Source organism: Marmota monax, unplaced genomic scaffold, assembly GCF_021218885.2.
Source record: "Marmota monax isolate L192 unplaced genomic scaffold, Marmota_monax_Labrador192_F-V1.1 WCK01_AAM20220418_F8-fsc00132, whole genome shotgun sequence".
NCBI lineage: Eukaryota > Metazoa > Chordata > Mammalia > Rodentia > Sciuridae > Marmota > Marmota monax.
The window spans coordinates 8,714,984-8,729,248 of record NW_026695199.1 but is presented as its reverse complement, the minus strand read 5'-3'; the positions used below and the strand labels follow the sequence as shown (position 1 = coordinate 8,729,248).

The 14,265-nt window shown below is 36.8% G+C and overlaps 1 pseudogene; it reads right to left on the bottom strand.

Moving 5' to 3' along the window:
* Positions 1 to 449: 449 nt before the first annotated feature.
* LOC131423596 (afamin-like) overlaps positions 450 to 14,265 on the bottom strand; it is a 40,307-nt pseudogene continuing 26,491 nt past the window's right edge.

The window sequence follows — 14,265 nt, the reverse complement described above, 5'->3', positions numbered from 1 at the left end:
GGAAAGGTCTCAGGCAGACTAGCCTATGTCATTAGATGACAACAGTCTCTTTGGCAGCAGTTTATCACTAGGTCGAATGTCACATGGAAAAAACATCTAGAACATTCACATTGTGTCTTCTCCCAGAAAATCCCCACACACATGTTTGTCTACTCTGTTCTCTCCTATAAAACTTTACCAAATCCTAATGAGAACTTATTGGCTCTGGACATAAAATAATAACCACAGGAGTTAGAGGTCACATATCACCTATTGCAGGTAACATTCACGGGTAACTGAGGTTCACTCCACAGGAGTTGCTGCAGTCACTGGAGCAAGAGGAAGTAGGGGCGCCCCTACCCCCACTCCTTCCCTTCCACTCCCTCATGTGCTCTCAACTAGGGCTACTGGATGGCTCAGGAAGGTGAGACTGCCACCTCTGCCAGGCTTTCCTTTCTCATATCCTTCCTGCTCTCCTTCCTTTTAAGCAGATCAGGATTTCCTTTGTAGGTCACCTTGACTCTGTTTATTATGATGAGAGATTCCAAACAGGTGAGTAAGGATCAGTGGTATAACTCAAGGGCATTATCACCGTTCCATTTACATAGGATAAACTGAAATTCAGTTTGAATGACATAACCAAAGCTGCAGGGATTAGAACCTTGGCTTTCCTGACACCATGTGCTCATGGAGGAGACAGTTCCCAATACCTGAATCAGAGAGGTGCCTGCAGGTGAGCTAGACAGCACCTGTGCTCTCAAACACAGGTCTCAGAGACATTGCACAGAGGAGGCAGAGTCCCATGGGGAGTTCTATTTGACCAGAGATACCAGTTAAATCTTAGTGGAAAAGAAATAGAACTACCTCTTCCAGAAAACAGGCTTCTGGCTCCTGCACTTTGCAGCATTTCTCTGCCATATCAGAGAAGTTTGTTAACAAAGTCTGCAGCTCCTCCTGGGTGAGTCTGAAGGATTAGGGAAATAAACATCCCCCAAGACTGCCCCAGGGAAAACAGGACGGCAGTGTAGCCCAGAGGAGGGAGAAAAAGTAAGGCAAACATTAACCCTTCCCAATAACAAAGAATCCGGAAGGGACTGAGCCTGAGGCCATGGACTTTCACCCTTTTCCATAGCCAGTGAGTCCTTCTTGGAGAAAAGCAAACAGTGAAGCTCCAGCTAACAATGGATCCCAGAGGAGGAAGATAAACAGTAAACACCTGCTTGGTTCTGAGCTTTTGGCTCTTCCCAGTAACAAGAAGTTTCAGATGTTTCACAACTTTTTTCCTGATTGGCCAAACCAACAATCTCCAATGATTAATTCACCCTCATTGTAACCTATAAAACTCAGAGCCCCTCTGTAACCACAGGCCATTTTCCACCCAGAAAATGAGCCCCTCCAATGCCTGACTGTGCTTACAGAATCCAGGCTTAAGCTTCACCAAATTAACAAGAAACCTATGACCTAAAGAAATCAAACAGAACTAATTCACAATTTCTTCCTGACACTCCTCTTTTCCAAAATGCTTGTTGGAAAATCACATGTCTTGGCCATCTCAATACTTGAGGAAATGTAAAGAGCTAAAATATTCTATTTTTGAAAATTTTCCACTAAATTTCTAGGATGGACTCTTTGGAGGGTAGTGGAACTACAAGCAAAATGGTATAAAAAATGAACAGAGCTATAAAATAAATGATTTTTTAACAGTGGTCCACTTGATGCTTTGAATATACCCTTTGCTGCTCGCTCACTGCAACTTATTTTTAAAATGGACATGTTTCTTTCTCTTGCTGTCTCCCTGCTCCTCCCTAATTTCTCCCCCTCCCAAATCTCAGGGGAAACAGGATGACCTTTCTTCCGCATCCTAGGCACAGTAATCTGTCCCTGAGTACACACATACCCAAGGAACAAAGTAATCCAGACTTTGTGGATGGATGACATCTGAAGATCTCAGAAATGACTAGCTCCCAAATTAACAAGTGAATTACAACTCCAGACAGAGAACACATGGAATGTAGCCTTTGAGTCACCTCTTTAAAAGCCCTGTGTTCCTGCTGATGGGCAGAATCACAGTCTTTGGGACAAGAGTCCCCTGTGTTTCTCCTTTGCTAGCAAAGCAATAAACCTTCTTTGCCTTTTTCTCAAAAACCATGTCCTTGTTATTGCATTGGCATGGGGGACAATAGCAAGCTTTTGGCAACAAGGACACTTGATTTTTCCAGAAAATTTATCTCCAAAACGACTCTAATCTCCCTTCTTCAGTAAAGATATAATTTCCACTATTTTTGATAAAGATATTATGTAAATAAATTTGAAAATGGGTTTATTTCTTACCATTTAAAATATCACTTTAAAGAATGAGAGTAAAGGGGCTGGGATTGTGGCTCAGTGGTAGAGCGCTCGCCAAGCACATGCGAGGCCTTGAGATCGATCCCCAGCACCACATAAAAATAAAATAAAGATATTGTGTACAACTACAACTAAAAAATATTTAAAAAAATAATGAGAGTAAAATTCTTTTGGACCCCTTCTTTTTTCAATCATTAAGTGAAATACTCAAGATGAATATTCTTGTCATTCTCTTAAGAAAATCCAATTCATTGAGAACCTGTCCATGAGCGTTTTACTAGTTGCCCTACCTCACGTTTCCAAATCACTGTCTGCTAAGCACTCCAAGTGTCTAGCAGAGGAAAAGACAAAACGGGATTTTGTTATAAACAGTGGTAATAAATACGCACTGGTGTTTTTCTGAACAGGAGAGAGTAGACAATTTGGTAGAAGGAACACCAAAAGCACATAACTTATTACAGTAAACCTCTCCTGGTTGCATGGGGTGCCCCCTGGCTGAAAAGAACAGGCACAGAAGAACACCTCTGAAAGTCCTCATTCTGAGCCTGACACCAGTCCATACCAGAGGTAAAGAAACCTTGAAAGGAGGGCAACACACACATTTCATCAGCTTTCAAATACTTGCAGCAGAGCCTTCTGAAGGCAAAGTTTGCTTTACACAATGGTCCACAGCAGGGTTGATGGTTCAATTTTCATTTATTCCATATAATTCTCCAAGATCTAAATCTGCCTGGACCAATGAGAATTGGAACTCAGATGTGATTTTAAATATTAAATGGAGTTTTGAAAAGTATGATTAGATGAATAGTTATAAGCTTCATGATCACTGTGAACTTCACTCAGAAGACACAGGATCTCAAAACACTGTATTATGCCAAAAGGAAGGTGAAGCTTGGGGTCCTAAGTGACATTATGACAAATATTCAAAAGATAGCAATTGGAATGCATACAGATCAATTTCTTGGTAACATACACACAAACTTTTAGTTGTAAGCAGAGAACTGCAGTCAACAAGCAGAAAGTAGTGAGCAAACACTGTGTTTCTTGGGTATGTTTCCCTGCTGGGTATTTTCCTCCCCAGGCTTAAAAGGATTGGGCTGGAAGTAGCAGATGTCTTTCTGAACTCTTCCTCTTAGAGCAAAAGGAAGAATTTGTATTGGTACTTAAAATTATAAGGTTTCCTGCGTCATTATAAAAAAATATTGTAATTCCTAGGACATTTACCATACCAAATCATTTCTCATATAAATAAGAAATAAGCAAGGTAATTTAGATAATCTTTGAAAAATATTTAAGTCATTCTCTTTTGCTTCTTAGGGTCTTCACACAGTAAGCCAAAAGAAGGACTTGACATTACTTGCTCAACAATGTTGAAAACAAGGAAGAGAAGAAAGTAGATAGAGTGGAAATACTTTTTTGGTTTTTGGAATCTCTTTTATTTATTTATTTTTTGTTAGAGCTTTATGATTCTACACAATAGTTGATTTCATCCTGATAAATTCATAAGTGCCCCTGGGTTTAATCCCTGATACCAAAAAAAAAAAAAAAAGAAAGAAAAAAAAAATTTTATTCATTTATTTTAATTCGAGCTTTATGATTCTACACAGTAGTTGAATTCATCCTGATAAACTCATACATGCACAGGAATCAATTTCAGATGTACGGGCCATGCTCACCAAATTATCAACACAGACAAACTCCTTACTTAGTGTACAGCAGGTAGTCAAAGCTGTCACCATTTCCTTGCCAAGAGAGATCAGTTCTTCAGTGGAGAGCTGGGGGGCTATCTTTGTAAACTTGATAAGGGAGCTGAGAGAACATTCATTTGGTTCTGAACATAAGTAGGTTCCTATCGACCATGGAATAGCTATTAAAACCCAGACCCTTCAAGGTAAGTCAAAATAAGTACAATGTGCTCCCTGCTCTCAGAAAATGGTAGAGAAATGTCTCCTCACTCTCCATCTTCCTCAACCTTGCCTCCTATGTCTCTGCATTTTTGCTGCCTTTCTCATTTCATGGTTACCTCAGAAGCTCTTAGATTTGCCTGTCCTTTCTTCCCTGTGGAGCTCCTTGGCTTGAAAGTGAAAATCCTTCTACAAATCCTTTGTGTAGTTAGTAAGTGTTAAAGGGAGAAATTGATAGACACATGTTGGCAGTGAGGTGAAGGAAAATAAGATCTTTAATGGTCTGGGTTTGAATTCTCAGCTAACAGCAAGATGGCAGAAAAAACTGTAAAGTCATATTTTTAAAACCATATTTTAACCTGATGTGGTAACACATGCCTGTAATCCCAGAGGTTCAGGAGGCTGAGACAGGAATATCATGAGTTCAAAGCCAGTCTTAGCAAAAGTGAGAAGCTAAGCAACTCAGTGAGACCCTAATAAAATACAAAATAAGGCTGAGGATGTGGCTTTTTGGTTGTGTGCCTCTGAGTTCAATCCCAGATACCAAATAAATAAATAGATATATAAATAAATAAAGATTAAACCATGTTTTGAAGATGTTCACTATCAACAAACACTGCACTACATGGTAACTAAGAAAATAGGAATTAACTGCATATTACTCATGAATGCTCACAAGAGCACTGAGAGAATAATTATTACACTATTAAGCAGTTCCAGAGTTATTTCTATAAATTCAGTTAAGAGAGGCTCAAATCCTGGGCAAACCATCTCTTTCTTAGGAAACAATAATGACCTTTAGTTTGCTCATCCTACTCCCAAACAAGGCAAAATTCAGGGATCCTGTTTTGGGAGTAGGAAAGCCAACTTCAAACAGAAATTCAAGCATCAGAGAACCAGTTTATCCATAATCCTGGATCTTTTCCCATTTCTAACCTCATTTCTGACATAAGATTTAATGTGACATTTTAATGTACATTGTTGGACTTTTTGTTTTTATTCTTTCCCAGAGTTTGTGAACTGCCTTAATTAAGGCTGACTTTTATTTTTTTATGTCTGAGGAATTTTTTTTATTTTGCCTGGTCACTAATGTTAGCACACTTGTATAAGGAACTTACTGGTATTTGAAGTCATCCTCCCCCAAATTTTGCAACTGTTGCCTTCTTACTGGACAATTCTGAGGCTCTTCTCAATTGTCTCATTGTATTTGTCTTCCTTAAAATTAAGAACAATCACAGTTACAAACATTTTATGTAAGATTCAATCTTAAACTCTTTGTCAGCTTGACCAATAGCTTCTCTATTTATAGAACGTTTTCATACTCTCCTTATTATATGTTACTCACTAAATTGACAGCAATTTTTAAATGTGTGTAAGAATTTGAATTTTTCAATTATTGGTGTATTTTTTGCAAAAATTTGAAAGTCCAAAATTTTTATTATCTTCTACAGTTTTTGGAGCTTTAAGAGTTTTAAAGTGCAATTCAAATTTTATGTTGACAATGACTATATTCCATTTTCAATTCAAATGGCTACTGTAGTTGTTATCTGCATTTTTAAGTAAAGGAAACTGCCTTGTGAATTTAAGTGACTTACTTGGAATGACTCAACAAGTAAGTATTACTGCAGATCATTTAAATCGGTATTTCTCTTTATCTTTTTTTCATAATTTAGATTTGTAACTTAGGGACCTCCAATGGTCATCTTCAAATATTTTATGTACTCTATCTCACATGGCATAAAATTGGACATCTACCAAGTGAACACCAGAAGGAACTACATATCCATGTATGAATGCCATGGGACAAATTCTGTTTCCCTTTAAACAGAGAATTTTCTAGCACCATGCTTCATTAAGAATCAGGAGCACATTCTGAACGGAGAAAAATTGAAGGCATTCCCTCTAAAATCTGGAACAAGACAGGGTTGCCCTCTCTCACCACTTCTGTTCAACATAGTTCTCGAAACACTGGCCAGAGCAATTAGACAGATGAAAGAAATTAAAGGCGTAAAAATAGGAAAAGAAGAACTTAAATTATCACTATTTGCAACTGACATGATTCTATACCTAGCAGACCCAAAAGGGTCTACAAAGAAACTATTAGAGCTAATAAATGAATTCAGCAAAGTGGCAGGATATAAAATCAACACGCATAAATCAAAGGCATTCCTGTATATCAGTGACAAATCCTCTGAAATGGAAATGAGGACACCACTCCATTCACAATATCCTCAAAAAAAAATAAAATACTTGGGAATCAACCTAACAAAAGAAGTGAAAGACTTATACAATGAAAACTACAGAACCCTAAAGAGAGAAATAGAAGAAGATCTTAGAAAATGGAAAAATATACCCTGTTCATGGATAGGCAGAACCAACATCATCAAAATGGCGATATTACCAAAAGTTCTCTATAGGTTTAATGCAATGCCAATCAAAATCCCAACGGCATTTCTTGTAGAAATAGAGAAAGCAATCATGAAATTCATATGGAAAAATAAAAGACCCAGAATAGCAAAAACAACTCTAAGCAGGAAGTGTGAATCAGGCGGTATAGCGATACCAGACTTCAAACTATACTACAGAGCAATAGTAACAAAATGGTACTGGTACCAAAACAGGTGGTTGGACCAATGGTACAGAATAGAGGACACAGAAACCAATCCACAAAATTACAACTATCTTATATTTGATAAAGGGGCTAAAAGCATGCAATGGAGGAAGGATAGCATCTTCAACAAATGGTGCTGGGAAAACTGGAAATCCATATGCAACAAAATGAATCTGAATCCCTTTCTCTCGCCATGCACAAAAGTTAACTCAAAATGGATCAAGGAGCTTGATATCAAATCAGAGACACGGCGTCTGATAGAAGAAAAAGTTGGCTATGATCTACATACTGTGGGGTCGGGCTCCAAATTCCTCAATAGGACACCCATAGCACAAAAGTTAATAACTAGAATCAACAAATGGGACTTACTCAAACTAAAAAGTTTTTTCTCAGCAAAAGATACAATAAGACAGGTAAATAGGGAGCCTACATCCTGGGAACAAATCTTTACTCCTCACACTTCAGATAGAGCCCTAATATCCAGAGTATACAAAGAACTCAAAAAATTAGACAATAAGATAACAAATAACCCAATCAACAAATGGGCCAAGGACCTGAACAGACACTTCTCAGAGGAGGACATACAATCAATCAACAAGTACATGAAAAAATGCTCAACATCTCTAGCAGTCAGAGAAATGCAAATCAAAACCACCCTAAGATACCATCTCACTCCAGTAAGATTGGCAGCCATTATGAAGTCAAACAACAACAAGTGCTGGCGAGGATGTGGGGAAAAGGGTACAATTGTACATTGCTGGTGGGACTGCAAATTGGTGCGGCCAATTTGGAAAGCAGTATGGAGATTTCTTGGAAAGCTGGGAATGGAACCACCATTTGATCCAGGTATTCCCCTTCGCGGTCTATTCCCTAAAGACCTAAAAAGAGCATACTACAGGGACACTGCTACATCGATGTTCATAGCAGCACAATTCACAATAGCAAGACTGTGGAACCAACCTAGATGCCCTTCAATAGATGAATGGATAAAAAAAATGTGGCATTTATACACAGTGGAGTATTACTCTGCATTAAAAAATGACAAAATCATAGAATTTGCAGGGAAATGGATGCATTAGAGCAGATTATGCTATGTGAAGCTAGCCAATCCCTAAAAAACAAATGCCAAATGCCTTCTTTGATATAAGGAGAGTAACTAAGAACAGAGTAGGGACGAAGAGCATGAGAAGAAGATTAACATTAAACAGGGATGAGAGGTGGGAGGGAAAGGGAGAGAGAAGGGAAATGGCATGGAAATGGAAGGAGACCCTCAGGGTTATACAAAATTACATACAAGAGGAAGTGAGGGGAAAGGGAAAAAAAACAAGGGGGAGAAATGAATTACAGTAGATGGGGTAGAGAGAGAAGAGGGGAGGGGAGAGGAGGGGAGGGGGGATAGTAGAGGATAGGAAAGGCAGCAGAATACAACAGACACTAGTATGGCAATATGTAAATCAGTGGATGTGTAACCGATGTGATTCTGCAATCTGTATACAGGGTAAAAATGGGAGTTCATAACCCACTTGAATCAAAGTGTGAAATATGATATGTCAAGAACTATGTAATGTTTTGAACAACCAACAATAAAAATTAAAAAAAAAAGAATCAGGAGCAGACTGTATTTATATATATATATTATAAATAAATAAATAAATATATATATATATATATATATATATATATATATATATATATATATATATTTCCCTAACAAGGGAAATTGACAGGGCAAGAATTAAAAAACTCAAGTCTTCTTGCTTCTTTGCTCAAATTTGAGCCAGTAAACTAACAATTATAAGTAAAAGAAGAATTTTAAATAAAGCAAATGTGACACATATCTAAGGAATGAGAAATTTTAGAACGTCAAATACTTAGTTTCTATAATATATAAGGATTACATTAGAGTTAATATGAAAAAAATCTAATTTCAGTAGGAAAATACATAATAGACACAAATAAATTTTTCACAGGTTAATGAAATTTAAAATATCAAATAAATGTTTGCTTAAAACATAACCATTATTTTTTACATATAAATCTCTCTCAATTGTTTTTTTTTTTCCAGATGGGATCAAACTTAGGACCTAGGACATTTTATGCAAGAAAGTAACTTGGAAATTTGTGTCAAGTATTCTTTAAAAGTACATATATTATTTGGAGTCATTGAAATTTTTGTTAAATGATGCTTTAATATTATCCTATTATGGTCACAAACATAGTAATTTAAAATGATAGAAATCTACTCTGTTTCAGGAGTATATTGGATGTAGTATTTCCCCTCATAATCTATCCAAAGAAAATTCATAAAAAATTAATAAAAATGAATGATATGAGATACTTATCCGTGAGTCACTTACAAAATCAAAGACAAAATCAAAACAAAAAAATCAAAATAAAAAACAACCTAACTTCCACAATGACCAATACCAAATAGGAAAGCAGTTAAATTAACTAAATCATTATGATGGGAAACCATTATTTAAAATGATATTTATTTTGAAGCTGGTTTAATGACATGGAAAGTTGAAATGGGGACAGTCAAGGATCGGATTCTCCCTAGAGCCTCAGAGGGGACAAGGTCCTTCCAATACATTGATTTAGCCCTGTAAGACAATTTTAGACTCCTGGTCTCCTCAAGCAGAGTAGATTTCTGTCATTTTAAGTCCCTACGTTTGTGACCATGATAGGACAATAATAAAGCATCATTTAACAAAAATTTCTATGACTCCAAATAAATTGCAGGACCAAATGTTTCCTAAAAAGAATTATTCCAATCTTGTTTTTAAAAACGCATGCACACACACACACACACACACACAAATATGCCTATATGCACAGAAAAGATGAAAGTAAATGTTAATTATACCTATTTCTTGGTGATAGAATCAGAAAGTTTCTTTTTCTTTTTTTACTTTTTTCTTTCTAAATTTTACTACTTTCCTAGTCATCTATAATAATCATTTATTACTTTCAAAATTATACCAAAATCCAATAGGATTCAATAAAATAGAGCATGGAAATAGAAAATGTTAAATAGAAAGAGTTTTTTGGATTACTGCTGGATAGGTACTTCAAAACATTATGCATAAACCAAATTGATAATGTGGGTTTTGCCAGTGATCATCCTCACTGAATCTAAAATAGACTCAGGACAATCAATCACATTTTACAGGCCTAAAGTAGAGTAAAAATTGAATATCAGTTTTGAAGTGTTTTATTCATTTATTTATTTATTGAAAATTTTCTAAACCTGTGACAATGGAACCTACCGCCTGAGGGTAACAGTTTGGAGGATTTTCTTTGTTGCAGCAATCTACGGGGAGATCCTCATAGTCTAGCAATTCTTAGAAGGTCTGATGTAGAGAGATCTGTGTGTTTCCTTGTGTATTCATGTAGAAATCTGAGATGTGTAAAATATTTTGTATATTAAAACTTACAGAAAAACATCTAGCCTCACTTTCTTTTAGGCTACTCACATCTAATCTTGAGTCCACTTTCAATTGCTAAGTTCCTCCTCTGGTTTCATAAATTCTCATCTATGTTAAGTTTTAGGCTTTTTTTTTTAACCTGAGTGGATAGAATTATTAGAGTTACTTAGAGTTAATTATTAGAATAATGCAACTCATCAAGTATCAGAAATAGTATATGATGCAACTAGTATTTTATCAGTTACAAACTGTTGGAAAATACATTCAGACTTCCAACTTGGGATGGGGGCAGTGCGGCTTTCTTTTCACTCCCAGTGCAGCCTTCCTGAGAGAAGAGAAGCAGCCTCTCCCATTACTACCTGTTATTTGCCACACTACTAGCACCTAGTGCTATCAGAACTAAAAGAACATTTTTTGCACTATTTCAATTGAACATCTGTCTCTTCCCATCTCACACTCCCTGTAGATGAAACCGTCCTGGAGGAAGACACCTCATAGTCTTTAAATGATATTTCATTACTATTAACTTCATATGAATATTCTCATGTGAACGTTATATATGATGAAATTTGAAGCACAGAACATTTAATCTGTCCTACTGACTCAAACAGAATTCAATTTAGTCCATGCTAACCTTCCCCCTAACAGCTGGGTAACTTCTTAGGTCAGAACTCCTGGGGTCTAATCTTAAATCTGCCATTTGTAGGTGTGAATCTTAAGTCCCTTAACTTCTTTGTTAAGCTCATCTGAAAAATTGGGGGGAACTGTACTTATTTTAAGTGATGTGGTAAGATTAAAAAGGACAATCTGAACAAAATATTTAGTTCATTGCCTGACACATATCAAGTACTCAATATATGTTAGCCATCATTATAATAAGACAACTAACTTATGTGAAAACTCTATAGTTTAAAGCTGTGGTTTTTTTTTTTTTTTTTTGAAATTGCATATATCTAGTGAATTACAACTTTCCTTATCCTTTCACACAGATTAGCCTACATAGAACAAATTTTATAAGGTTTCCTTCTGTTTGCCTTATAAATTTCAGTAGATAGTTATATTACTCAGCAAAACAGTTGTCTAGGTCAGTGTCTCTTTCTTGACAAACATTTTCATTGTCAGTAAATTTTGCTTCTCTTAGAGATAAATCCTGCGGTCTATCATCTTTACTTGAGTTAATTATGTATGTTTCACGCTCTGGCATTTTCTTTTCACAGCCTTCTTTGATCTTGCTGGAGATGGATTCTTGTTTTGAACAAAAATAACTTTATTCTCAAATTTTCAGGGCTGGAGTTTTCTTTATTTTCTTTCATTCTTTATTTTAGTTTTCGGCGGACACAACATCTTTGTTTGTATGTGGTGCTGAGGAGCGAACCCAGGCCGCACGCATGCCAGGCGAGCGCGCTACCGCTTGAGCCACATCCCCAGCCCTGGGTTTTTCTTTATAATGGAATGATTGCATAGAAAATTAATCATAAACATGATATCTAGTATCATTTCATCAGCTAATTTTGTAGATGGAGTTCATTTAAATTTTCTATTCCCCTCATATATTAGCATCTTATATTCCAAATGTTGATGCTTTTCCTTGAGAGTACACCTGTGCTTTCAATGGTGGCCATCAAGGACATGTCAATGTAATGACTATTATCTTGGTTTCTCTTATGGCCTGAAACTTCTTGGCAAAGCACATAACAAATTTCAATAAATATTTGATAAATGAATGAAAGAATAGAAAATAAATAAACCACTATACCAATTACCATGGTGAAAATTTCTCAGATATAAAAAGCTACCCTACTCATAGTATCATTTTCTCATCTCTACTATAAATTTGAAGTCATTCAAATTATCAAAAATGTACAAAATTTCATTACTTACTCTGTCTTCTATCCCTATCCTTCATCCCAATTCTGACATCTATATAAAGTAGAGAGAGTTGGGGAGACAGTGAGGTTATTTTACTTGAACATTAGTTGGATAATCTAATGTAAAAATTCTCACTAAATATTTGAAAACTGAATTCAACAACACATTAAAATGTTGACATATGTCAAGCTGGTGTCATTCCATGGATGCAAAGATGGTTTAACAAATGCAAGATAATAAAAGTAATAAAACCCATAAATAGAATTGAGAACAAAAATCAAATGATTCTCTGCTGCAGTCTGGCTGGGCACAAAATCATGAGCCACTCAAGCAGGAACAAACTTTATTTCTGAAACTCCCGCCAATGCCACACACGCTCCCGGGAAATATGCCGAACCACACATGCAGCATTCTCCCGGGCCACACTACACCAACAGGAAATCCCTCCTCTGGAATTCCCTCCTACCGCACTTCCCCAACCAATGGGAACTCTCCAGGAGTCCCTCTAGAGCTCCAAAGTAGCAGGCCGAAGCAGACAGCAAGGCTCTAATATCCAATTGAATGCAGATCTTAACATAATCATATCATCTCAATGGCTTGCTGGCGTCACCTTTCAACCAAAAATGCCATGCCTCATTTCTACTTGGCTATGGCTTTCAGCATCTCCCCCCTTCTGTTTAATTGAGCAACAAGCAATGTGGCTTAGGGACCGTGCCTGTTAGGTTGTCCAATACAACATATGGTCCTTACCCGTCATTGGATGAGCTGACTTCTAGGAGTCAGCCTCCTGTCTTAGGTTGGTATCACTGCAATTGGATCATACCCGTCACTGACTACCGGTCCAGCATACAGCCATACTTGTGGATAGGCCTATGCACCAGTGGGGGGGGTGAGGTTCTTTGCCTCACCTCTGTTGGCCCCAAAATTTGGCCTTGGTGCCAGTGGGGGGCTGAGGTTCTTTGCCTCACCTCTGTTGGCCCCCAAATTTGGCCTTGGTGCCAGTGGGGGGCTGAGGTTCTTTGCCTCACCTCTGTTGGCCCCCAAATTTTAGACTATCACTAGTAGAAGGGAGGAGGATACAGAAATGCCACAACACCAAGCCAATTGACTGCTCCTTCGGAAAAATTGTATCACTGGTGACACCATCAGCAAAGATACGCCAGCACTATCACAATTCGCTGCACCAACAGATAGTTCACAATGCATACAAGTGATACATAGTCCAGGCAAGTTTGGCAAGCAGTTCAAAGCGGAGGAATCTATCAATATGTCCATTTCCTCCCAAAATAAATCGACTCCTTTATTGAGCATTACTTGTTGAGTTATTATTCATTGATGCATCAGTTTATACAGTTTACTGTGATCGCTATCAAAGAAGCTGTAGTTTGGTTTTATCTTTGTCTTCACCAGCACTGGGATGAAGGTAGGAATTCTGACAATGATGGCTAAAAAAATATTAAGTAACATTCCAACAGGCACTAAGAAAACAATTTTGTGAACAATTTACATTATTATGAACAGAATTATTAAATATAATGAAAATGAAGGTGAAAGTAAACAAACAGATCTGTTAACCTCCTTATTTATACACATATTAAAACAATCCTCAACAGCTGTTTACCCAATTTAAATTAAACCATTAAAATCACGTGAATAAAAAAAATTCAGATCCATTTTTCTCATGAGCGCTCCTCATATATGATATATGGACATATGCACACACAGACATACAACACAAAACACAAGTGTGCACACATAACATACAACACATAGGACAATAGTAAAGGCCTTGTAGCTTACACAGGTGAAATCTCCATTGCAATGTTTAAAAAGTCCACAGTCAAAAAATAAAACTAATCAGAAAAACATTAACCTAGATCTGTATGAGCTCAAAAAATAAAATATAACTTTATGATGTGGGAAAAGGCAATAATAAAATAGATATTGAAAAAAGCATCCTGGTTAATTGCTGTCGCAGATGTAAGAATAGCCAAGCTGGAGCTCTGGATATCAGCTGTTACGGATTTGAGTCAAGTCATCTTCTTTTTGGTCTGTAGAAATCACTTTGGTTAATCTCTCTGGAATCCAAATCGGCTGCTGTTCTCCCTGTGGAAACACACAAACAGAA